Here is a 25,383-nt window from a genome sequence, read left to right as displayed (position 1 = left end):
GTTTACTGATAATCAAGGTAGTTCTATATATATTTCCTAAAACTGAATACGAAACATTCTTCTTGATGTCTAAGTACATCAAGCCTGCCATGACAGTTCAAATAAATTACACAGCAAAAGAAGCTTTCATACAGCATACATTACTCGATTTGCATGATTGATGATAAAGCACAACTACTGTTTCGACTAAACAAATTGTTTATCAAGCTTCTATGATGGTCTAGGATAACATTCAAGGATAGGAATTCAACATGCCCAAAACCAACATTTAGCTACGAGACATTTGATAGAAAATGGATTCACCCACCAATTACAAACAAATTCTGCTCTTAGAGGGATACTATCAGCAACCAGCAGAATACCATGCACTCTATGATTCCAAAATGAAGCAATTAAAACAAAATAAAGCTAGATCTATGAGCAAACAATGGTGACATTATGCTCAAATTTCCAGATTTTCATTTCATCTTTGAATCAGGACTCACATTAGACAAAGCTCAGAGATCATGTACCTGGTAATTAGGGGAAAGCAAGAAGGAGTAAAGATCAGTAGGCAGCAGCAACAGAACAAAATCCCAAACTCAACAGCAGTAGTAAGCTCAAAAATGATCAATGAATCCAGCCTTAGACCCAACTTTAAACCAGCAGAAATAACCACTGACACCCAGCAATCAAAAAAAAGAACAACCAAAATTTGAACCAAACTTTTGCAAACTAACCAAGCTCAAACCATTTTAGCCCTCAATTGTTTAGAGATCATTTCAGAAGTCAGAGCCTCAATAATTACAGAAAAACTTTCAATGGAACAGTGATTTTGTTTTCTTTTTCAGTTGTTCTGATTTCTTCTATTTTTCAGCCTTTTTAGTCTCTCTAAGGTGTAAAAAACTGTCTTGAATGAGAAGAAAGCTTTATTATAAAGGCTGAGGGTCTGTTGTGTGCCTTTCAAGGCAAGGCAGTCAGATATTTTTTCCAAAATACCCTCATAGGGCATCTTTCAAAACTGATTTTTGGACAGCTGTCCATTTTCTTCAGATATTTTCAATTTACAGCCTGTTTTCTCTAACCATTTTGGGCAGCTGACCATTTAGGAAGCTTCCCATCAGTTATTAAAGATTCTTTAAGTTGAAACGATCTCTAAAATTACCCCCTAAAGCTCCCCATTATTCACTTACCCCCCTTAAATTCTAAATGCTCACAATCACAATAACAGTAAACAAACGGGCTGACACTTTCAAACAAATTGAAATTCAAAACAACTATTGAAATTATAAGAAGCTAGCTTGAATACCCTTCACACATAAACATGAATTCAGAAAGTGTTCTTGAAACAAGAATTAATGCGAACGATGAACTATACTTGACTCAGTTCCCAAAATTAATTCACAAATGTGAAATGAAACCCAGCGGAAAGGAGAAAATCTCCTGAATTGAAACCAAATTAAACTCAAACCCTACGAAGCCGTTTGTCATTGACAATTAAGTAAACAAGCTAACTAACGAACTTACAACCAGAACATAATGCATTTAAGCAAGAACAAAATTCTGAAGGATGAAAACTGGAAAAACAAACAACCAAGCAAACAAACAGAAGAGATCAAGGAAACCAATCGATGCAAAGGAAATTATCCCAAACCTGCTTCGGCAAGAACTGGATGAACTCGAACAACCTTGGAGGAGACAGTGAACCTTTGACGGTCATTAATCGGTTGTCCTTAACAAAAGACAAACGATTAATGATGGTATAGGGTTCACTTGACCTCGCTAAGCCAGAAAGGAACCCAAGGTAAAACTTGGCTATCCGGCTTTCTGCTTTACCACTGACGGACCATTTTGAAACAAAACAAACACGTATTTGAGGAAGGAAGGAGATGAGGGGTTGCATGGTGTGATTTTGGGTGGATCTGGGAATTTTAGGGTTTCCGGTGCTAACCTCAGATCTAAGATTCGAGGCGATGGAAGGGGATGTGAGAGGAACTGTTTGGAGATTTGTGATGGGGAGGTGGAAAGGAGTTCATGGTGTTAATTCGGTGGCGATTGGACGCCGGCGCCGCCACCGGACGATGGGGAATTCTGGGGAGCTACTAGGGTTTGGGGGGCAGGGTTCTGAAGTTGGGGTGTTGGGACGATGAACTGAGGGGGGTGTGTTCGGACATATATATACTCCCCAGACTTTAGTTCCGAGCCGTTCGATCAAGCGGGGATCAACGGCTCAGATTGACACTATTCAAAACGGCGTCGTTTCGCCTGAAGGGGAATCCAGACCGGGTAGAGGTGGGTTTGGGCTTGACTTGTATAGATCTGGGGGCAATTGGGCTGAAGGGGGTTTAATTAAGTGGCCCAAATCCGAATTTCCTTTTTGTTTTTTTTTTCTTTTCTCTTTTTCAATTTCCAAATTTCTTTTCTTTTCAAAATTAGAAATAAATCCTAAATTAATTATTAAAACTAATACTATCCTATCAAATTAAACTAATTAAACTCTAAAAATAATTACCATAACTAATTAAATACCAATTTAAAGAAAGCTAATCAAAATTCGAGAAATTAAAATTAAAATGCAAAAATGAACCATTTTTTTTTTGATTTTTCCATTTTTATAAGACACTAAGTTTCTAATTATTTCAAACATGCAAAAAATTAAATCCTAAATGCAAATGCAGCATATTTTGTACTTTTCATTAATTAACAAACGAAATGCACAGACAAAAATGCGAATAATTAACAGCAAATGCCACAAGATCCACAAAATTGCAAATAATGAAACAAAATTACGTTGCTTTGAATTAATAGGAGTATTTTATGTAGTGCAAAAATCACATGCTCAAAGCTGCCTCTTTTTGTTCGGAAACACGAAGAGTTTTCGTGCAAAGATAAAGTGAGCGGATACAAGAAATTTTTGCCCGTTTGAATACTCGGTGGGAAGCATTTTTGAAAGAGTTGACCGCACCCTGCTTCTGAGGTTGCCTACATATCCTTGGCTAAAAAGGAATCAGGTCCGTGTAGTTCAAGAAGTTTTGGTAGTTGGGACTACCATGAAGCTGTGATTTCACTGTTGCTGCTGCTGCTGCTGCTTACTGAACCTCCTTATTACACCATGTCAAAATAAAACAAAAAGCTATACTAGACTATGATCTATGGATTACAAAAGTCCTATCTATATCTTCAAACTTGATTTTGTGCTTCTTGTTGCCTTGTTGTTCTCCATTCTTTCGGAGACATCCGTTTGTTGCCATCTTGAATTGTAAACTGAGATGTTTTCCCCTTCTTCAGGTGGGTGCCTGATTGCTGAACTTGATATGTATTCCCTGCTCTCCAGGCGGGCTCCTGACTGCTGATTTGAAAGTATTCCCTGCTTTACAGGCGGGCTCCTGACTTCAACTTGAAATGTATTCCTTGCTCTTCAGGAGGGCTCCTGACTTCAAAATAAACAAAACAAAGAATTTGAAAGCTAAAACTTAAATTGTACTCCCTTGTTCTCCAGGCGGGCTCCTGACTGCTGACTTGAATGTATTCCCTGCTCTCCAGATGGGCTCCTGACTTCAATTTGAAATGTATTCCCTGCTCTCCAGGCGGGCTCCTGACTGCTAACTTGAAATGTATTCCCTGCTCTCCAGGCAGGCTCCTGACTTTAAAATAAACAAAGCAAAGAATTTGAAAGCTAAAACTTGAATTGTACTCCCTTGTTCTCCAGGCGGGCTCCTAACTGCTACGCTTGAATGTATTCCGTGCTCTCCAGGCGGGCTCCTGACTATTGACGTGAAATGTATTCCCTGCTCTCTAGGCGGGATCCTGACTGCTGACTTGAAATGTATTCCCTACTCACCAGGCGGGCTCCTGACCTCAACTTGAAATGTATTCCCTGCTCTCCAAGCGGTCTCATGACTTCAAAATAAATAAAACAAAGAATTTGAAAGCTAAAACTTAAATTGTACTCCCTTGTTCTCCAGGCGGGCTCCTGACTGTTGCGCTTGAAAGTATTCCCTGCTCTCTAGGCGGGCTTCTGACTGTTGCATTTGAAAGTATTCCCTACCCTTCAGGCGGGCTCCTGACTTCAACGTGAAATGTATTCCCTGCTCTCCAGGCGGGCTCCTGACTTCAACATAGACAAAACGAAGAATTTGAAAGCTAAAACTTAAATTGTACTCCCTTGTTCTCCAAGCGGGCTCCTGACTGCTTCGCTTGAAAGTATTCCCTGCTCTCCAGGCGGGCTCCTAACTGCTGCATTTGAAAGTATTCCCTGCTCTCCAGGCGGGCTCCTGAATTCAACTTGAAATATATTCCTTGCTCTCCAGGCGGGCTCCTGACTTCAACATAGACAAAACAAAGGAAATTTTCTGCCTCAGTTTGGTAGCTGGGCACATAGGTGAGTGTTAAACTGAATCATTCTACCAACTATTATTAAGAATCTGAAGGATAAGTCCTATTATTCAGAGAGGTCCTGACAACTCTTGATTAAATGACAATGTATCTTCTGAAGGTATTACTTCCGCTAAGTCATGTTATCTAAAATGGTCTTAAACTACTTCCTATTATCCAGAAGGTCCTGAAACTCCTAATTGAATCCTATCTTAAACATGCAAACATTGAAACCAACTTATATTCCTTTGGGGTACATTTATGCTAACTTATGCTACTCATGATTGTTTTGAATTTTAACTAAGCCACATTTTCCAGGAGGGTCCTGAAAATCAAAAAGAATCAAACCTGTTTGGTGACTACCTTTCTCTACGGAGGGTTTCTCCGAAACAACTGAAATTTCCTGCCCCTGTTTCAATCAAAGAAAAATCTTGTCAGTTTAAAATGTGGTGGTTGGTTTGTGGCCTTTACTTTGAGGGAGATTGCTCCTTCACTTCTCATGATAACTAATTTCCACTCGAGGACCTTGATTGCTTATGGACTAACCACTTTCTCTGTCATCCTTATTAGAGAAACTACCCCTTCTCCGTTCAGACCCAATTACCTCTATCTGTTGCATTGCTCATGAACTGACATTTACCAACCTTTGTGTTTTACTGAAAATACCTTTGATCCGTCCACCTAACACCCTCATTCTGTTGCATCGTGCTCTTGTGTTGATGTGTACTGCACCTTTGTGTTTCTCATGAATTCCAAAGCACGTTAATTGCCATCCACTTAGTGCGACTGTTGTTCTTTTTGGACTTAAACCATTGGCCTTGGCCTTGAGGTCTTTTGTTCCTTCACTTGCCGTGATAGCTTTGATATCCACTCAAAGACCCTACTTGTCACTGGTTTACCACCCTTTTTGTCAATCTTGTCATAGAAAATTACTTTGATCCGTTCAGACCCAATAACCTCTATCTGTTGCCTTGTTCACAAGTTGATATGTACCAACCTTTGTATTTCACAAGGATCCCAAAGCATGTTTGATTGCTACCAACTCAGTGCACTTGTTGTTCTTTCCTAAATTATTCCACTTTGATGTGCTGGCCAGATCCCGTTTTGTACAATTAGAAAGCTTGTGGCAGATTTTGAAGTCATTTCTCACTTATTTTGACCAAACAGACTCAGGAAGAGGAAGTACACAAGACAAAAGGAACAGAGTAAAGGACAAAGGAAAAAGATGATTCCTAACAAGAAAACTACCAAGTAGAAACCTATCAGATGTGGATACCAACTCTAATGACCATGACATGCACCTGCGGCCTATTCTGTTGAGCAAGCCTGATGTTCAACTCCTGTTAAACCCCTAAACCGTGAAACTGGGCTTCAATGCTCCAATTATCCAATCTGATTCACCATCCTTATTCGACTTGTAGTGCCCGAAGGGTTTTCACCATCAAGCCTCTCTCATTTTGTTCTTTCTCTTAACTCATCGTCGCCTTACGGTGCCCGCGAGGGTTTTCACCAATAAGACTCTTTCATTTTTTATTTCTCTCAGCTCCCGTCGCCTTACGGTGCCCGTGAAGGTTTTCACCGATAAGACTCTCTCATTTTTATTATTTTTCTGCTTGGACCAGAGTGTTGCCGGTAGAAATGAGAGTGCGAAGGACGGTGTCTATTTCAGACAACCAGTTCGGGTTCATGCCGGGGCGATCTACCACAGAAGCTATCCACCTTATTAGGAGGACGATGGAACAATACAGGGATAAGAAGAAGGATCTCCACATGGTGTTTATCGATCTAGAGAAAGCGTACGACAAGGTTCCTAGGGAGGTCTTATGGAGATGCTTAGAGGCTAGAGGGGTCCCGATTGCCTACATTAGGGCGATTAAGGACATGTATGATGGAGCTAAGACTCGGGTTAGGACAGCAGGAGGCGATTCAGATTATTTTCCGATTATTACAGGATTGCATCAAGGGTCTGCGTTCAGCCCTTTCCTATTTGCCCTGGTGATGGATGCTATAACACATCATATTCAGGGGGAGGTGCCATGGTGCATGCTATTTGCTGATGACATAGTTCTAATCGACGAGACACGACGCGGCGTCAGCGAGAGGTTAGAGGTTTGGAGACACACCCTTGAGTCCAAAGGTTTCAGGTTGAGCAGGACGAAGACGGAATACCTTGAGTGCAAATTTGGGGCAGAGCCGACGGAAGCGGGAGTGGAAGTGAGGCTTGATTCTCAAGTCATCCCTAAGAGGGGTAGTTTCAAGTACCTGGGGTCGTTTATTCAGGGGTCCGGGGAGATCGACGAGGATGTCACACACCGTATAGGGGTGGGGTGGATGAAATGGAGGTTAGCGACGGGAGTCCTGTGTGACAAGAAAGTGCCACTGTTACTGAAAGGTAAATTTTATAGGGCAGTGGTTAGGCCTGCTATGTTGTATGGGACCGAGTGTTGGCCGGTGAAGATCTCACACATCCAGAGGATGAAAGTTGCAGAGATGAGGATGTTGAGGTGGATGTGCGGGCATACAAGGAAGGATAAGATTAGAAATGAAGATATTCGAGAGAAGGTGGGTGTGGCCCCCATGGAGGACAAGATGCGGGAAGCAAGACTCAGATGGTTCGGGCACATTCAGAGGAGGAACACTGATGCACCGGTGAGAAGGTGTGAACGACTGGCAGTGGTGGGTACGAGGAGAGGTAGGGGGAGACCTAAGAAGTATTGGGGAGAGGTGATCAGGCAGGATATGACGCGACTTAGGGTTACTGAGGACACGGCCCTAAACAGGGAATTGTGGAGATCGAGCATTAAGGTGGTAGGTTAGGGAAATTGTGATGTCTTTGTTACAGCGCACTAGAGTGAGACTAGCCAGTTAGGAAGTAGTCTTAGGATGCTATTGATCAACTACTGATGATGGGCTTTATCTCCTGTGTATTAATACCTTACATCTTTCTCGTATTTCCTATATCTCTTATATTGTTGTTACTTTGTTTTTATGGTATTTATGTTATGTTATGGATTTTATGGTACTTTATGTTGTTTTATTATGAGTCTATTGATAGTACTAATATAGTGTCTCTTGTTGCCTCTTTGAGCCGAGGGTCTCCTGGAAACAGCCTCTCTGCCCCTCGGGGTAGAGGTAAGGTCTGCGTACATATTACCCTCCCCAGACCCCACTTGTGGGATTACACTGGGTTGTTGTTGTTGTTGTTGTTGACCAGAGTGTTGCCCCTGATATGAATTACCTCTTCTTGCTTGACTTGGCATCTCTTGAAGACTGATCGGAAGGTCTTTCTTTGGACCGTAACGTGGGCTTTTGGATAGGGTTAAAAAGAAAGGATATCAAAGGCTCAAAACAATTCAAATGGGTTAAAATTACAACTTTCGGAATCAGATTTCTTACAACAACCACAACTTTTGCCCCGGTTTCTTGCTTGGAGACTTTGGATTTTTATTTCAATGAGACCGAACCGTGAGGCTGCCTACGTATCCTTAAAAGGAATCAGGTCGAACGTAGTTCATGTCATAGAAATTACTCTGTTGTTGTGATTTTTCTTTTCTCTTTTTCTTTTCTTTCTTCCTTTTTCCCTTTTCGTTCTATTCTTTTCTCCTTTTCCTTTACTTATCTTTCACGCTTGTGTTTCTGATCTTTGTTGCTGATTCCGAAAAAGGGGTATGAAAGAAAATAAACAAAGCTCAAAGAAGTAACGAAGGATAAGGTGTTTAGATAGCAGAACAAAATGCCTTCATCATTCCAATCTCCAAAACATGCCAAGTACCAACAACACAATTGAACAAACCAAGGAAATCATTCGTAACATCTTTTGATTGCGCCAGACTTGATGACCATATTCACACATTCGCCTTCTACATCTGTTACATACAAAGCACCATTGGACAACACTCTCACTATCACGAACGACCCCTGCCAATTTGGGGCAAACTTGCTTTTAGCTTCGACCTGATGCGGCAGGATGCGTTTCAATAGTATTTCTTTTTGTTCTATCTGCCCCAGTTTCACATGGTTCAGGCTTCAAATGATCGCAAAGTGTCCAAATCTGTTCTTATTTCCATCAAGTGCCCCTATCATCTTCAAAATTGTTTCATTCATTGCTTCATGACTAAACTAACTTTTTAAGACCAGGCCGAGAATTACGCATACATGTCATGTCACTAGAGTCAATCAAGAAAAGAACTATAAAAAGAAAAAGAACTAAATGAAAATGACTAGAAATTACAGAAAACAAAAAATTGCATTAGACAGATGGTGAAAGGGATTGAACAACAAAAACAAACAAACTAAACTGGGGACACAAACCTAGAACAAACCTAGACGATGCTAGACGGGCTACTATGACTAAACAAACTTGGCAAAATAAAAGGATAGAAGGGTTTGAGCCACAAGATAATGTCTGGCTTACAACCCTGAAATAACCCGGACAACAGAAATGACAACAAAATAAACAACCAAAACTCCTCCCTACCAAGAAAGGAGCATCTTTCCAATTGCCAAGCTCGACATCTTAGCCACTGAATTCAGCATCAATATTACTAGGACCTACAGAAATTTCCATCACATTGTTCTTAACAAATTGCTTTTGGGTTCCCTTTACTGGCTCGTTCTTAAGATCAACCTCTGATAGCACTAAAAGCTTAGTAGCACGTGTAAGGCTCCTAGAAGAATTCTCACATTCCTTTTCAAAATAAACCATACCCACCATATGTGTCTCATTATGCACAGGCGATAGACTTTGGCTAGTGTCTGCTGCATCTAGATTTTGTACGACAATGTCGCCTGCATCAATAAGCTTTTGAATCGTATTCTTCAGATTCCAACACTTCTCTATGTCATGCCCCGGGGCATATGAGCAATATGCACAACTTTGAAAAAAATCAAACTTCTTTGACCGAGGGTTTGACATTTTTATATGAATCGACTTCAACATGTCCAATTGCTTCAAGTTTTGGAACAAACTGGCATATGATCCTCCAATAGGGGTGAAAGCCTTTTCTTTTTTTAGAAACCTCTCATTCTTAAATGCTTGATTGGGCCGGAAACCTGATCTAGGGGGTTTTCAGTAGGCTCATGGGGGTGGATAGGCATTTTGTGGAGCTTGGTATGGATTTTGTGGAGATGGCGCATACCATTGTGCGTGAGCGGGAGGTTAGGTATAGGTTTGTGCGTGATGGACAGAAAAATGGGGATCAGGCGGTGGGTAATAATGTTGTGGTGGGCTATACGGAGTGTGGGGGTAGGTTTGGGGATAGGACCGAGGCTGGTTGTAGTAATGTGGAAGGTTCCTGGATCCACCCCAAGCTGCTGACTCGATCGTCGCAACATCCTCTTTCTTATTCTTCCCAAGTACACCTCCAGTGCCATTTTGAATGGCCTGGGTGGTTGCTTTGATCGTTGAATAACTCATGATCTTGTTGGACTTGAGTCCCTCTTCAACCATGCCTCCCATTTTAACGACTTCATTAAAGGATTTGCCCACCGCTGACACCAAATGACCAAAATAAGTGGGCTCCAAAGCCTGCAAGAAATAATCAACCATCTCACTCTCTTTTATCGGAGGGTCAACCCTCACTGCTTGCTCTCTCCAACGGAACCCATATTCTCGAAAACTCTCACCGGGCTTCTTCTCGTTCTTTGTCAATGACAGACGGTCTGGGATGATTTTGAGATTATACTGAAAATGACAAGCGAAGACTTGGGCCAAATCGTCCCATGTGTACCACCTGTTGTGGTCTTGTCTAGTGTACCATTCTAATGACGATCCACTCAAACTTTGGCTGAAATACGCCATCAACAATTCATCTCTGCAGCCTACTCCTCTCATCGTGCTACAGGATCCCCTTAAATGTGCTACTGGGTCGCCATGCCCGTCGTACAGATCAAACTTGGGCATCTTGAACCCGGCTGGTAGCTGAACATCTGGGAATAGACATAAATCTTTATAGGCCACACTTATTTGTCCTCCTAATCCCGTCATGTCTCGGAATGATTGCTCTAAGATTTTGACATTTCTGATCATCTCCTCATGCTCAAGATTTTTGGGCGACTTCTCGGTTTCTGCCGTAAGGTCAAGATGAGGGGTGTAAGAATAGGGTTCTGGAACATTGAAGGTAGGTTCAGGGGGATAGTATTGGTTGTCATGAGTCTAGAACAGAGGTTCACTGGAGGATCGGTATAAGGTAGAAGGTGGGGGTGCCACAAAAACAGGAGTGACTGATGGAGGAGGATATGGGACTTGTTTGGGTAGAGGAGCTTGTGATGTATGGGAAGTGGTGCCTTGGAACTGTTGGTAGAGGGGAAAGGCTGGATATGAGTTCAAAGTGGGGGGTTCCTGAGGCTGAGCCGATGGTGGGATATAAGTGGGGTTAGCGGGATAGCCTGGCGGTGGATGCCCCTTCGCCCAGGCTTAGTACATTTCAGCCATTTGTTGCTTTAGCTTATACATTTCCTCCCTCATTGCATTAACGTCCATTTCTTCCACTTCTTTCGACAGGTCGACAATACTCGTTTCTAGTTCCCGATTGGCCATATTCAACCTGTCTTTCGATCGGGTATATTAGTGAGTTGCCAGAATGCCGACCGGCTAACCACCTACCTGATCTCAATTCATCAACAACAACATTGTTAGCGGTTAGGCTTTAACAAATTTGGTAATCGCACATTTGGGGATGAATGCACCTAAGCAGTTAACCTTTCTATCATGAATTTATTCGACCGCGTGCATCATCCCGGCTTGATCATTTACAACTTTCTTTATTTTTCTCTTTCTTTGCTTTTCTTTGTTCTTTTCCTTTCTTTATCCTCTCATCGTTATTGTTCCTTTCCTCTTATTTCACTTATGGTCGAGTCCTATGGAGATTGCCTACGTATCATGACCCCGCATGAATCAGACCGAGCGTAGTTCTGGGAGATAAGAGAGAAAGTAAATAAAATATTTTTTGGGATTTTTAGTTTTTATAAAAACAGATGCTTCGATTACAAAGACTCAATACTAACAAATTCCAAAAGACTAACAGACTCTCATGCAAAGACAAAATACAGACTCCGGAAATAAGCTATCGTACTCCAAAGAAATACAGACTCGCAAACAGAAAGAGAATACAAACCCAACATGACTTACAGACTCCGACAGAAAAGGAAATACAGACTCAAACGAAAAATCACGAGTACATCAATGCCTCAATTGCCCCCGGGACCCGCGAGGCATCATTCGGCCTCGCTGCAGGCCGACTTGCTAAATCCCCTTGGAGGTTATAGAGATCTTCCATTAACCGGCGAACAAAAATTATCACAGTAATGAAGAACATTGATCTAGTCATATCCTCACAGCTATCGCACTTCATCACGATGTAGTTGGCAACCCTTTTGACTCGCTCTCTTATGATGCCCTTCTCTTGCAACAAACACCCAATTTGTTCGGTTCTGGCTTCCAAAGTTCGTTCGGCTACCTGGTTCTGCTCTTGGAGGTGTTGCAAGTCCCTTTCTAGTCGTGCCATTAAGGCGTAACAATGTTCTCTTTCGGCCTTAAAATTTTTGGCTTGTTTAGCCATTTCACCTTCGAGGTTGCCAATTGCCTTTTCCCAAATTGTGACCCCTTTTTCATATCTTTCTTTCATCTATTGAATGAAAGTTGCATGCCCTTCGACACTTTTAGCCAACCTCGCTCGTGCTTTTGCTAGATCAGACTCAGCTTTCTGTAGGTCATCTTCATAGTCACGTACCTTTTGAGTGAGGTTGTAAATGAGCTTTTCATCTTTCGTGCTTCGACTTGGGTTCTCGGCTTTAATTTTCAGCTGTCGAACCTGCGCTCTGAGGGCTTCATTTTATCGTACCAATCTTCTCCTTTCACCTTCGGTCTCTTGTGCCTGCAAATCATTGTTGAAGGTGATATTTCTCAGTTCTTCTCGTAGACCATAGATGATGGCCTTTTATTCCTTTTCCTTTTCCCCCCAAGCTAACCTCTCTAGAATTTTATCATCAAAGGCTTGAACATGAGGCCTTTTGGCGGGCCTTTCGAGCTCTGGTTCGTTGTTTACATAAGACATTTTCTCAAACCAAGCAGCATAATTTGGATCTACTTCACCCTTGGCGATGTCCGGTACCTGGGTACTATTTTTTAGATACTGGCATCTATTCCAATCCTGCTGAACTACAGCCTCGGGCAATGCAGCTTCTGGATGCAACTCTATGACCTGGGTGCTTAGATCTTCATCTTCAGGCACGACCTGATACCTTCCCAATTGCCTTAAGACCCTCTGCGGTGCATATGGCTGAATAGTCCTTACGCCCATTATCCTGAGGTATCCTTTGGTAGTAGTCATATAGATGGCTTCTGTCCTCGGGAGCCATCCTACAGTCCACTCAACCTGACATGCGTCAAGAGCTTTCAAATGAGAAACCCATGGTTCGAATCCTTCTGGTGCGTTGTAATTGTTTACCCTCTCCTCATAACTAATGATGATGTTATTTGGGCTCGAATTGTAACTCATGAATATGGGATTATGGCAAAGATGCTCGATCAACCACATTTGCAGAATGATGCTACAACCCTCAAAAAATTGAGCGCCTACTTTGCATAAAGTTAATGCGCGATAGATATCTGCTAACACCAACGGGGCAAGTGTATGATCTTCCTTGGTAATGATGATTTGTGCAATTCTAGCCATACGAATATCCACCGAACCGACGATGAATTTGCCAAAGGCCCTTGTTTTGTTTGTTGCTCAGACCCTTTTCATGCGTTTCAAAACCAGCAGAATGCCCGAACCTGAAGTATAAGAAATGGAAAGTACAACACCCATTGCTCACACGTTCCTTATTTGTCTGTTTACTAATATTCAAGAGGTCAAAGAACTTGTACACCGATGGAGCCCTTGGAAATATGAGTTGTTGCTTCCTCAAGTCCCGTCCGAATTCAATGTACCCGGCTATTTCCTCCAAAGTAGGGGTGATCTCGAAATTTGAGAAATGAAAGACATTGTGGACAGGATCCCAGAACGTTACCAAAGCTTTGACCAGATCTTCCCGTGGTTTGATTTCAAAGATGTCTATAAGAGCACCCAAGTACTTTTTCACCCATTTCTGATCATATTTGTCTAGATAATTCCACCAAATACGCAAGTGTAGCCAAGCCTGTTCCCTGACCACTTCTGGCGCTTCTTGGATGGTACTCATTGTTCCTGTGGAGAATTAAGGTTAAGGTTTGACTTGAGTTGACCCTTTTGTAAATAGTTTTTCGAAGAAGAAAAGAAAAAGAACAAATAAAAGAAGAAAAGAACCATAATCTCTTCCCCTGTATGCCAGCTTTGGCCAAATGGCTGTTTTTGCAAATGCGGCCCCTTCCCAATTTCACGCAAATTTTGAGGTCGGGGGAATTATTTTATGACCCCTCACAAACTTGCCCATTCTTTTATGAAAATAGCCTTTCGACAACTGAAAAATACTATGAGGCTACCTTGGCAAGAATGGTTCAAGACATTGCCGAAGCTGGATCGACTTATTTTGACCAAAATCAAGATTGCATTCATTCGACCACCGACTCTCTTTTCTTGTTTTTCTTTTTCTCTTATATTCAAAAATAAGGCCGAACCTGATGTAGGTTGCCTACGTATCCCACATCCGGTGAGAATCAGACCTTCGCAGTTTGGTCAGTTTTGACACATTTGAAAGATCATAGTGTTTGACTTTTTTTTAAAAAAAAAACCCTTTTTTTGAAAAATTTTTGGGCAGAGTTTCAGGACGTTTTTCAAATATCGGGATGTTTTAGAACCATGTTTAATTTCCTTCCCTATATCACTCTTGGTTTTCCTTTTTTTTGGCTTTATTTTCCCTAGCCGGTCAGCATGCAAGCCAAAACAAATAAATGTTCAGATAGCACATAGGATGCATCAGGATGGTCTGTTATTTCGGGCACACCTGTCCTAGATGGACCCAACCCCTATTTCGGGCACATGATGCAAACAAATGTTCCTACTAGGGATCCGGCATGGGGCTGTATTTTTCTAGGTTTAAATCCTGTGGTTTTGGTCTAGACTTGGGGTACCCGAGCGGACAACTGGGGTCGAGGAGGGGGCGACGTGCCGGGAGCACTGAAGTCTACCCAGTCTTGTCGCTTGCCCAGCCTCGTTCTATTTGGTATAATTTCTATAGTAAAAGTGGGCTACGCGAACGTATGCACCATTTTTAGAAGACTCAGATGGGTGGCGTAAGAAGACAGTTATATACAATTCCAACAATATCAAAGCAGTAAACAGATAGCAATTAGCATAAAGGTTCACAAAATACAGTATTATGAACAATAAATAAAGCCAAGTAAAAATCATGAAACAAGCTCGAATTCTTGAACCCTGAACCAGAGATTCTGGGTTTGATCCCCAGCAGAGTCGCCAGAGCTGTCACACCTCCTTTTTCCAATTAAAGGACAATCGAAACGGGATAGTTTGTTTATTAAAAATCAAATTCGCCACTTAAGAAATTTATGGTGTCCCAAGTCACCGGTTTAAATCCTGAGTCGAGAAAAAGATTGACTCTGTATTACAGTCCGCGAACCAGAAATCCGTGTAAGGAATTCTGTAAACCTGGGAGAAGGTGTTAGGCACTCCCGAGTTTCGTGGTTCTAGCACGGTCGCTTTGATCATACTTGGCTTGACTAAATTGTTTAATTACTGATTTAAGAACCTATGTGCATTTATCCTTTACCGCTTTTTAATTAAGAAAATTATCTCGAAACGGGTCACGTGCACGTGTACCCATTTTTTTGGTGTGTAAAAAATCATGTCACGCGAACGTGTCCACAATTAATAACACTTTATTATAAAGAAAATGGTTTGGCTAAAGTTGCGCCCGTCTAAAGCAAACTGCAAACATTTGTCATTTTTGTATGATAAATGGTAGACGACGCACCTCGGACTATATGAGCTAATTTAATTAATACCCTACGAAAATCCGTTTTTATTATTAAGAATGTTTGTTCGAAGTTGCGTGAACGCATACTCCGAATAGGTTTTTAGAATTGTAATCATGTCAAGCGAACGTGTACACAATCACAATTGTATTTTAAACGGCCCTAAGGTTTTCTCCACAAATATTTGTTATTTTACATCTACATTGTGAAATCAACACATGAGCCATTTGTTACTAAATGTCTAACTATGGCTTGTCTCAAATCTATTTGTCTGAATCCAGTTAATTAAGCACTAATGGAATTCAAACCCTTACTATCACATGAGTAACTTAATCCGAGCTCGTTCGACTACAAGGCTGTCACCAAAATGACACACATTCAATCAATAAGAGAGCCCAAATAAGACAGGCCCAGTTACTTAAGTGGCGTGTCCGTTAAGGATTAAAGAGGGGCAAATGGGCTCTAATCATGAGCCCACAAAAACTGTGAATACAAGCCATTCCCCTTTTGTCTCAACAGGGGTTCGAAATTCGAACCACAAGGCAAATCAAAATTTTATTTTACAACAAACTAACGCAAGGTCAATCAAGACCCGAGATCAGACCATCACATTCAAACAAGCCAGCCCTTCAGCTAATTCAAAAAAAGCAATTACGCGAGACCTTACACCTGATTAAACGTTTTCGATAACAAAGTACACCTCATGAGACTGCTAGGTAAGTGAATCTGAACTTGAATAATTGACTCATATTGAACATGTTTACCGATAATCAAGGTAGTTCTATATACATTTCCTAAAACTGAATACGAAACATTCTTCTTGATATATAAGTACATCAAGCCTGCCATGACAGTTCAAATAAATTACACAACAAAAGAAGCTTTCATACAGCATACATTACTCGATTTGCATGATTGATGATAAAGCACAACTACTGTTCCGACTAAACAAATTGTTTATCAAGCTTCTATGATGGTACAGGATCAGATTCAAGGATAGGAATTCAACATGCCCAAAACCAACATTTAGTTACGAGACATTTGATAGAAAATGGAGTCACCCACCAATTACAAACAAATTTTGCTCTCAGAGGGATACTATCAGCAACCAGCAGAATACCATGCACTATATGATTCCAAAATGAAGCAATTAAAACAAAATAAAGCTAGATCTATGAGCAAACAATGGTGACATTATGCTCAAATTTCCAGATTTTCATTTCATCTTTGAATCAAGCCTCACATTAGACAGAGCTCAGAGATCATGTACCTAGGAATAATGGGAAAGCAAGAAGGAGTAAAGATCAGTAGGCAGCAGCAACAGAACAAAATCCCAAACTAAGCAGCAGTAGTAAGCTCAAAAATGATCAATGAAACCAGCCTTAGACCCAACTTTAAACCAGCAGAAATAACCACTGACACCCAGCAATCAAAAACAAGAACAGCCAAAATTTGAACCAAACTTTTGGGAACTAACCAAGCTCAAACCATTTTAGCCCTCGATTATTTAGAGATCATTTCAGAAGTGATAGCCTCAAGAATTACAGAAAAACTTTCAATGGAACAATGATTTTGTTTTCTTTTTCAGTTGTTCTAATTTCTCTTATATTTCAGCCTTTTTGGTCTCTCTAAGGTGTAAAAAAAACTATCTTGAATGAGAAGAAAGCTTTCTTTTAAAGGCTGAGGATCTACTGTGTGCCTTCCAAGGCAAGACAGGCAGATTTTTTTTCCAAAATACCCTCATAGGGCATCTTTCAAAACTGATTTTTGGACAGTTGTCCATTTCCTTCAGATATTTTCAATTTACAACATGTTTTCCATAACCATTTTGGGCAGCTGTCCATTTATGAAGTTTCCCATCAGTTATTAAAGATTCTTTAAGTTGAAACAATCTCCAAAATTACCCCATAAAGCTCCCCATTATTCACTTACCCCCCCTTAAATTCTGAATGCTCACAATCACAATAACAGTAAACAAACGGGCTGACACTTTCAAACAAATTGAAATTCAAAACAACTATTGAAATTATGAGAAGCTAGATTGAATACCCTTCACACATAAACATGAATTCAGAAAGTGTTCTTGAAACAAGAATTAATGCGAACGATGAACTATACTTGACTCAGTTCCCAAAATTAATTCACAAATATGAAATGAAACCCAGCGGAAAGGAGAAAATCTCCTGAATTGAAACCAAATTAAACTCAAACCCTACGAAGCCATTTGTCATTAACAATTAAGCAAACAGGCTAACTAACGAACTTACAACCAGAACATAATGCATTTAAGCAAGAACAAAATTCTAAAGGATGAAAATTGGAAAAACAAATAACCAAGAAAACAAATAGAAGAGGTCAAAAGGAAACCAATCGATGCAAAGGAAATTATCCCAAACCTGCTTCGGCAAGAATTGCATGAACTCGAACAACCTTGGAGGAGACAGTGAACCTTTGACGGTCATTAATCGGTTGTCCTTAACAAAAGACAAATGATTAATGACGGTATCGGGTTCACTTGACCTTGCTAAGCCAGAAAGGAACCGAAGGAGAAACTTGGCTATCCGGCCTTCTGCTTTACCACTGACGGACCATTTTGAAACGAAACAAACACATATTTGAGGCAGGAAGGAGATGAGGGGTTGCATGGTGTGATTTTGGGTGGATCTAGGAAGTTTAGGATTTCCGGTGCTAACCTCAGATCTGAAATTAGAGGCGATGGAAGGGGATTTGAGAGGAACTATTTGGAGATTTGGGATAGGGAGGTAGAAAGGAGTTCATGGTGTTAATTCGGTGGCGATTGGACGCTGGCGTCGCCACCGGATAGTGAGGAATTCTGGGGCAACTACTAGGGTTTGGGGGTCACGGTTCTGAAGGTGGGGTGTTGGGACGATGAACTGAGGGGTGTGTGTGTGTTCGGACATATATATACTCCCCAGACTTTAGTTCTGAGCTGTTCGATCAAGCGGGGATCAACGACTCAGATTGACACTAGTCGAAACGGCGACGTTTCGCCTGAAGGGGAATCCGGACCGGGTAGAGGCGGGTTTGGGCTGGCTTGTACAGATCTTGGGACAATTGGGCTGAAGGGGGTTTAATTAAGTGGCCCAAATCCGAATTTCCCTTTGTTTTTTTTTTCTTTTCTCTTTTTCAATTTCCAAATTTCTTTTCTTTTCAAAATTAGAAATAAATCCTAAATTAATTGTTAAAACTAATACTATCCTATCAAATTAAACTAATTAAACTCTAAAAGTAATTACCATAACTAATTAAATACCAATTTAAAGAAAGCTAATCAAAATTCGAGAAGTTAAAATTAAAATGCAAAAACTAACCATTTTTTTTCCATTTTTATAAGACACTAAGTTACTAATTATTTCAAACATGCAAAAAATTAAATCCAAAATGCAAATGCAGCATATTTTGTACTTTTCATTAATTAACAAACGAAATGCACAGACAAAAATGCGAATAATTAACAGCAAATGCTACAACATCCACAAAATTGCAAATAATGAAACGAAATTACTTTGCTTTGAATTTATGGTAGTATTTCATGTAGGGCAAAAATCACGTGCTCACTGACACCACCACGTTCTGTGCATTTATTTGGAGAACTAAATGCTTTTATGCCAATTAGTGATATTTAATAGTCGGGTCTGGTGGGGGGGAAGGTCCTAACCCTTTTGTCTTGCAGAAATATGAGGCATGAAGTCCCCAGATTCGACATGGTCACCAACATCCACCCAAAATTGTTAAGCTGGTGGGAGGATATTCATTCCAATGATCAGACTCTTGTCCGAAAATACCTAGGCAATCTACTTTCTCTTCTGGAAGTCCGACCTAACAACAAGATCATAGAAGCTGCTACTCTGTTCTGGGATTGTGATAGGTGTGTGTTCCGCTTCAGGGATATTGAGATGACGCCCTTGCTGGAATAAATATGAGGATTAGCTGGTATACCATGGGAAACTCCGGGTTTGTTAATGCTAGAAAATCGCAAGGGTAGAGGTTTCCTCAAAATAATGGGTCTAAAGAAGAATCCCGACTTGACATGCTTGAAAGAGTCATATATTCCCTTTTATTATTTGTACGAGAGGTACGGTTACAACAAATCTTACCGTACTTATCCTGACGAGTTTGCCCTCACATCATTGTGGCATATTCACTGAAGGGTCTTTGTCTTCATGTTTTGTTTCCTGGGGATGATAGTGTTTCCAAATTAGAAAGCCAGAACCCACACTAGGCTAGCTATGGTAACCAAAACTCTAATGGAGGGAATTGGTGGGCAACCATTTAGCATTGTTCTCATGATTATTGCGGAGATATACCGAGCCTTTTAGTAAGTGTCAACAAGGATCCGAACGCTTCGAGGGATGCAATTTGCTACTTCAGCTTTGGCTCATGGAGCATCTCTAATGGGATGAATACTGACAGGAAATTCAGCAAAGAGACTGGGATGATCATATCGCTTTCCATCATCCGAAACGAATGAACTACATGCCCAACATGTTCGCCCAGCCAGAAGATGCCAAGGGATGGTTAGAGCTGTTTGAAAATCTAATTCAGGATCAAGTACAATAGATGTTCGAGTGGCTCCCTACTGAGGAGTTCATTGTTTGATCTAGGGATGCGCTGTTTCTGATATTAATCGGTTTGAGAGGAACCTACCCTTATGTCCCTCTTCGAGTTATGAGACAGGCTGGTAGGAAGCAGGTTATACCAAGGGTAGACAAGATGAGTCACTTCCAGGCTGACTTCCAAGCTGAAGACAGTCCTTATAAGTGCCAAGCTCAGCATATGTGGCATTGCAAGATCATCATGGGAAGAGATACTATCAAACCAGACAGATACCATGCTGGTTGTAATCCATACTATTAAGGCTGGTTGGAATCTAATCCCGATGGTCTAGGCCAGCCAGAGTTTGCTCGAGGTCACAGGATCATAGATGAAAGGGCCGAGGCATAGGTCAAATACAACCAACTGCGCAAAAGAATTCGTGAGTACGAAAGTGAACACCGCGAAATACAAGAGTCCAACCAGAAACTAATTGAGGAATGGAAGGACATGGCTGTCAGTGCCAACAAGCGTCTGGGATACTTGGAGCGAGGCATAGTGGAACTAGAAAGGAAGTTCCTCAAAAGGATCGAGGATTGCCAAAATGCTGAGGGAAATGAGGGCGGACATCTAGCCAGAGCCTACCTATTGCTAGGACTTTGCGAGCTGGGAAAGCTATTCGATGGAGCCAAAGATGCCGAGTCTGGAGAAGGTCCTTCCGGGACCAAATAGATAGGAGTTTTTCTTTTACTTGAAGAAATGTAATAAGGCCAACGACCACTAGTGATATTTTTTTTCCTTCTATTTAGGGTAGATTTGGGATTCGTCTACTTTTTATCAATAAAATGAGGCATTTAGCATTCTAAGTTCTCCAAATCAACTTGTCGCTAGGCTTACCTCGGGCACAAAGAGGCTCCCAAATAGGACACGATTTACATTCTTACACTATGTGTTTAAATATCACAACATTTTCTTATAATCCTCACTGACTTGTTACCTTTTTGTTTTTACTTTTTGTTTATTTATTCCCCTCCCCAAAGGTTAGTTCGTGCACTCTGGAAACATCATCTTATTTAACGAGATCTAGGGACCCTCCACCCACTCCTCCTCTTAGTCCTATCAGAAACAAGGACAAAGGGAAGATGGAAGATTTCAACAACACCAGAAAGGAGAACTCAACTGAACGGGTCGAGGTCACTTATGGTACTCAAGTTTCCAAGGAAAGTGCATCCCAGGTTGAACAAAAGTTGCTGAAATTCCAAGAAGAACTTGATCAGGTTTGGAATCTGGCAAATCTATCATTTTCCTCACCACTCCCGACATTAATTTCCCAAATGCACAGAACCCTACACCTCCACAAAATATCCCAAAGCCACGAAACCATCCCGCTTCTCACCACCACTGCAACACTTGCCACACCTCCAACAATACTCCACTACTCATCCCAGAACATTTGAACTCCACAAATGACCACTTTCACACCCATCATAACACCTCCATCTACGTGGATACCGTGCCAGACTCCACCTAACCTATCTCAAGCACACCCGAGTCTGATGATAAAGACTCACTCATCAGGAATCTGGTTGACGAACTTAGAAATTGACTAGCAGGATCCAGGGCGTCGAAAGAAGTAAGGGGATTGAAGGGTTGAACTATGAAGATCTCTGCATACAGCCCGATGTTGAATTGCCCGAGGGGTACAAACCTCTGAAGTTCGAAATGTTTGATGGTGCAGGAGATCCAAGGGTCCATCAAAAAACGTACTGTGACAAGCTGGTTGGAGTAGGGAAAGACGAGAGAATCCACATGAAGTTATTCATGAGAAGCTTGAAAGGAGATGCTTTGTCTTGGTACATCAGCTAGGATCTAAAGAAATGGTCAAACTAGGTAAGCATGGCGTCCTACTTTATGGACAGGTTCAGGTTAAACACGGAGAATGCGCCGGATGTGTTCTACATTCAGAATCTAAAGAAGAAGCCTACAAAAACGTTTCGCGAGTATGCTACTCGCTAGAGGTCCGAAGCTGCTAAGGTCAGACCTGCCTTAGAAGAGGAACAGATGAACAAATTCTTTGTTTGGGATCAGGACCCGCAGTATTATGAAAGGCTGATGATGATTGAGAGCCACAAATTTTCCGACATTATCAAGCTGGGAGAAACGATCGAAGAAGGCATCAAAAGTGGTTTGGTTACAAACTTTAAAGCCTTGCAAGCTACCAATAAGGCTTTACAGTCTGGTGGTACGTTCAAGAAAAGGGACGTAGGTGCCATAATGGTGGCACAGAGAACCAAATCCCCTATCAAATACCAAACCTATCCAATGCCTCCACTCACATATCAGCCTACTCCGAACTACCAGGCACCCTCACCCTCTTACCAAACTCCACCACCCACTTATCAATCACCTCCACCTCCCACATATCAACCTACCTCACCAAGATATTCCCAACCTGCACATGTCTACCAAGCCTACAATGCTCAACCATCCCACCATCAATCACCTCCTACACGCCAAAACTTCCCTAGATCTCGACAAAATTTTGACCGCAGACTTCCTAAACACTATACAGTAATTGTCGAACCCATTGACTAGTTGTACGAGAGGCTCAAAGCTGTTGGTTATGTCACCCTTATCCCTGCTATAACCCCCAAGAATCCTTCTCAGTGGGTTAATCCAACCAAATCTTGTGCATACCATTCCAGCATGAAAGGACACACCATCGACGAATGTCGCTCCCTGAAAGACAAGATCCAGGCTCTAATTGACAACAAAATTATTGTGGCAAAGGAACCTGCTCCAAATGTCCGCATTAACCATGTTCCAAACCATGAGGGTAGAGACATTCACATGATTGAAATAGACTATGATTGGCATCCCAAGGGATCGATCGGTTTGATCATAGAAGGCAACAATCCAAAGGAGCCAATAGTCACCCTTAATCCGATTGTAGTCCAGATTCAGCCTTATGGGGACACCGAGGTAAATATGTCCATGCCACTTGAGTTTGAAGCACCATCCTCTGCAAAGACGCCAACACCTATTAAGGTCGAATTTATTTCACCAACAAATGCAGCTACACCATTCGAAGTTGCAATTTTACCACTCAAGGAACATGCTCTGTTCGGGGTGAAGATAGCCACGCCGATCCCAGTAGAAATGTCAGTCGTGACGCCATACCACACAAAGGCTATACCATGGGACTATACAGCTGAGGCAAAGAGGAATGACAAGGTTAGGTTCGAGGAAACTATTGCCGCACAGGGTATGACAAGAACTATTAGGGTCTATACTCCGGAACACCTAGCTGAGTCAAGCAAGTAGGCCTCCATTCGCTCGCCCATTATTGAGACGGGTCCAGACGATCTTTGGAGAAAGATACAAGCCAAGGATACTCGGTCATCGACCAGCTAAACAAAACACCGGCGCAAATCTCCATACTTGCTTTGCTACAAAATTCTAAGGCACACAAGGATGCTCTATTCTAAGTGAGGCATATATACCAAGCAACATCACCGGAGGAGAGATGGAAAACATAGTAAGGTAGGTATTGGAAAGTCACAAGATCACGTTTCATGAAGATGAGTTGCCACCACAAGGGTTGAGTCATAACAAGGCGTTGCACATCACCGTGCAATGCGAAGATTATTTTATCACCAGAATCCCGATTGATGGAGGGTCCACCCTTAACATTTGTCCATTGGTAACTCTCAGGACATTGGGAAAGAGGCTGCATGAGATCAAGGACGGGTCCATCAACGTCAAAGCTTTCGACGGTTCCTAAAGGTCCACCATTGGCGAAATCAGCCTTTGTTTGCAAATGGGTCCTACTTGGTTCAATGTTGATTTTCAAGTAATAGACGTTCCGACATATTAAAATTTATTGTTGGGACAATCGTGGATTTATGCCGCTGGGGCCGTAGCGTCAACACTACATCAGGCGGTGAAATTTGAGTGGAACCACCAAGAAGTGATCATTTACGGTGACGGTAGCAATCCCATATACAGTTTCCAGACCATCCCAGCAATCGAAGGCAGAAGAAAGATAGGCAGGGAGACCTATCACCACATCAAGCGAGCCAACGCCGTCGATAAGGACAAATGGTGGGACAATAAAATTGAAAGCATTGAACTAGAGCGGATACGAACCTGTCAAGGGACTTGGCAAAAACCTCCAAGGAATCTCTAAGCCTATCAAACTAAAGAATCATGGCACCACCTTCGGTATGGGATATGAGTACACTTGGGAGGAATTCAACAACTGGTCGCCACCATGGCGCGGTCCTAACTATCCGCTGGAGCAACCAATACCACATTTGGAGCAGACTTCCCAGCTACCCGATGTTATCTATGGGTCAGAAGAAGAGGAAGCACTTGCAACAGTAAGGAATTTGTACCTGGAAGACAATGATATGGATTGTTGTATTGTTTTCGAGGCGGAGGGGAAGGAAGGCCCTTCCATACAGGCATTGAGCAGAGGAGAATGCCTCAATAACTAGACCATCAGAACCACTAGAGCCTGGAAAGACTCGTGGTAGCAAGGCTAAACAAGCATCATGCACTATCTTTAATTTTTACTAGTTGACTTTCTTTTCGCATTTCAAAATTTCACAATAAAATCTTCAATGTTCAAAACAGTTATGGAATTTTTCAAAGCATTTCGATTTTCCCTATAAATCTTACTCTTATTATTCTCTCTCATTACTTTGCTTATACAGCATTACTATCACTTATCTTGATGAACCAATGACTGTGACATGCAACGAGACAACGCAACAAACGGACACAGATTCAAAGGAATATGAAATACCCAAAGATATTGTCAAGGAAGTTGAGAATTTTTAGAACAGACCTATGTCCAACCTGGACGAGACCGAGATTGTTAACCTGGGAGATGAAGAGAACGTCAAAGAAATGAGAATCAGTGTCCACTTATCGCCATCAGAAAAGAAGGAATACACAAAATTTCTAAGGGAATATGAAGACATATTCGCTTGGTCGTATGATGAAATGACTGGTCTGAGTACATCTATTGTGGCACACAAACTGCCAAGTGATCCAACATGTCCGCTAGTAAAGCAAAAACTCAGAAATTTCAAGCCTGATATGAGCTTGAAAATTAAAGAAGAAGTCACTAAGCAGCTCAAAGCCAAGGTTCTCAGGGTAGTAGAATATCCGACGTGGTTAGCCAACATCGTGCCGGTACCAAAGAAGGACGGGAAGGTCAGAGTTTGTGTCGACTACCGGGATCTTAACCGGGCCAGTCCAAAAGACAACTTCCCCTTGCCAAACATACACATCATGATCGACAATTACGCCAGGCATGAGTTGCAGTCATTTGTAGATTGTTTTGCGGGGTATCATCACTTATGGATGGATGAATAAGATGCTGAGAAAAGGGCTTTCATTATACCATAGGAGATGTACTGTTACAAGATGATTCCGTTTGGATTAAAAATGCTGGGACCACCTATATGAGGGCCATGGCCACCATTTTCCACGATATGATACACAAGGAGATCGAAGTATATGTAGACGATGTTATCATCAAGTCAAAGAAAGTC

Source organism: Nicotiana tabacum, chromosome 7 (assembly GCF_000715075.1).
Source record: "Nicotiana tabacum cultivar K326 chromosome 7, ASM71507v2, whole genome shotgun sequence".
Classification (NCBI taxonomy): domain Eukaryota; kingdom Viridiplantae; phylum Streptophyta; class Magnoliopsida; order Solanales; family Solanaceae; genus Nicotiana; species Nicotiana tabacum.
The sequence above is the reverse complement of the archived record's forward strand: the minus strand, read 5'-3'. Positions refer to the sequence as shown.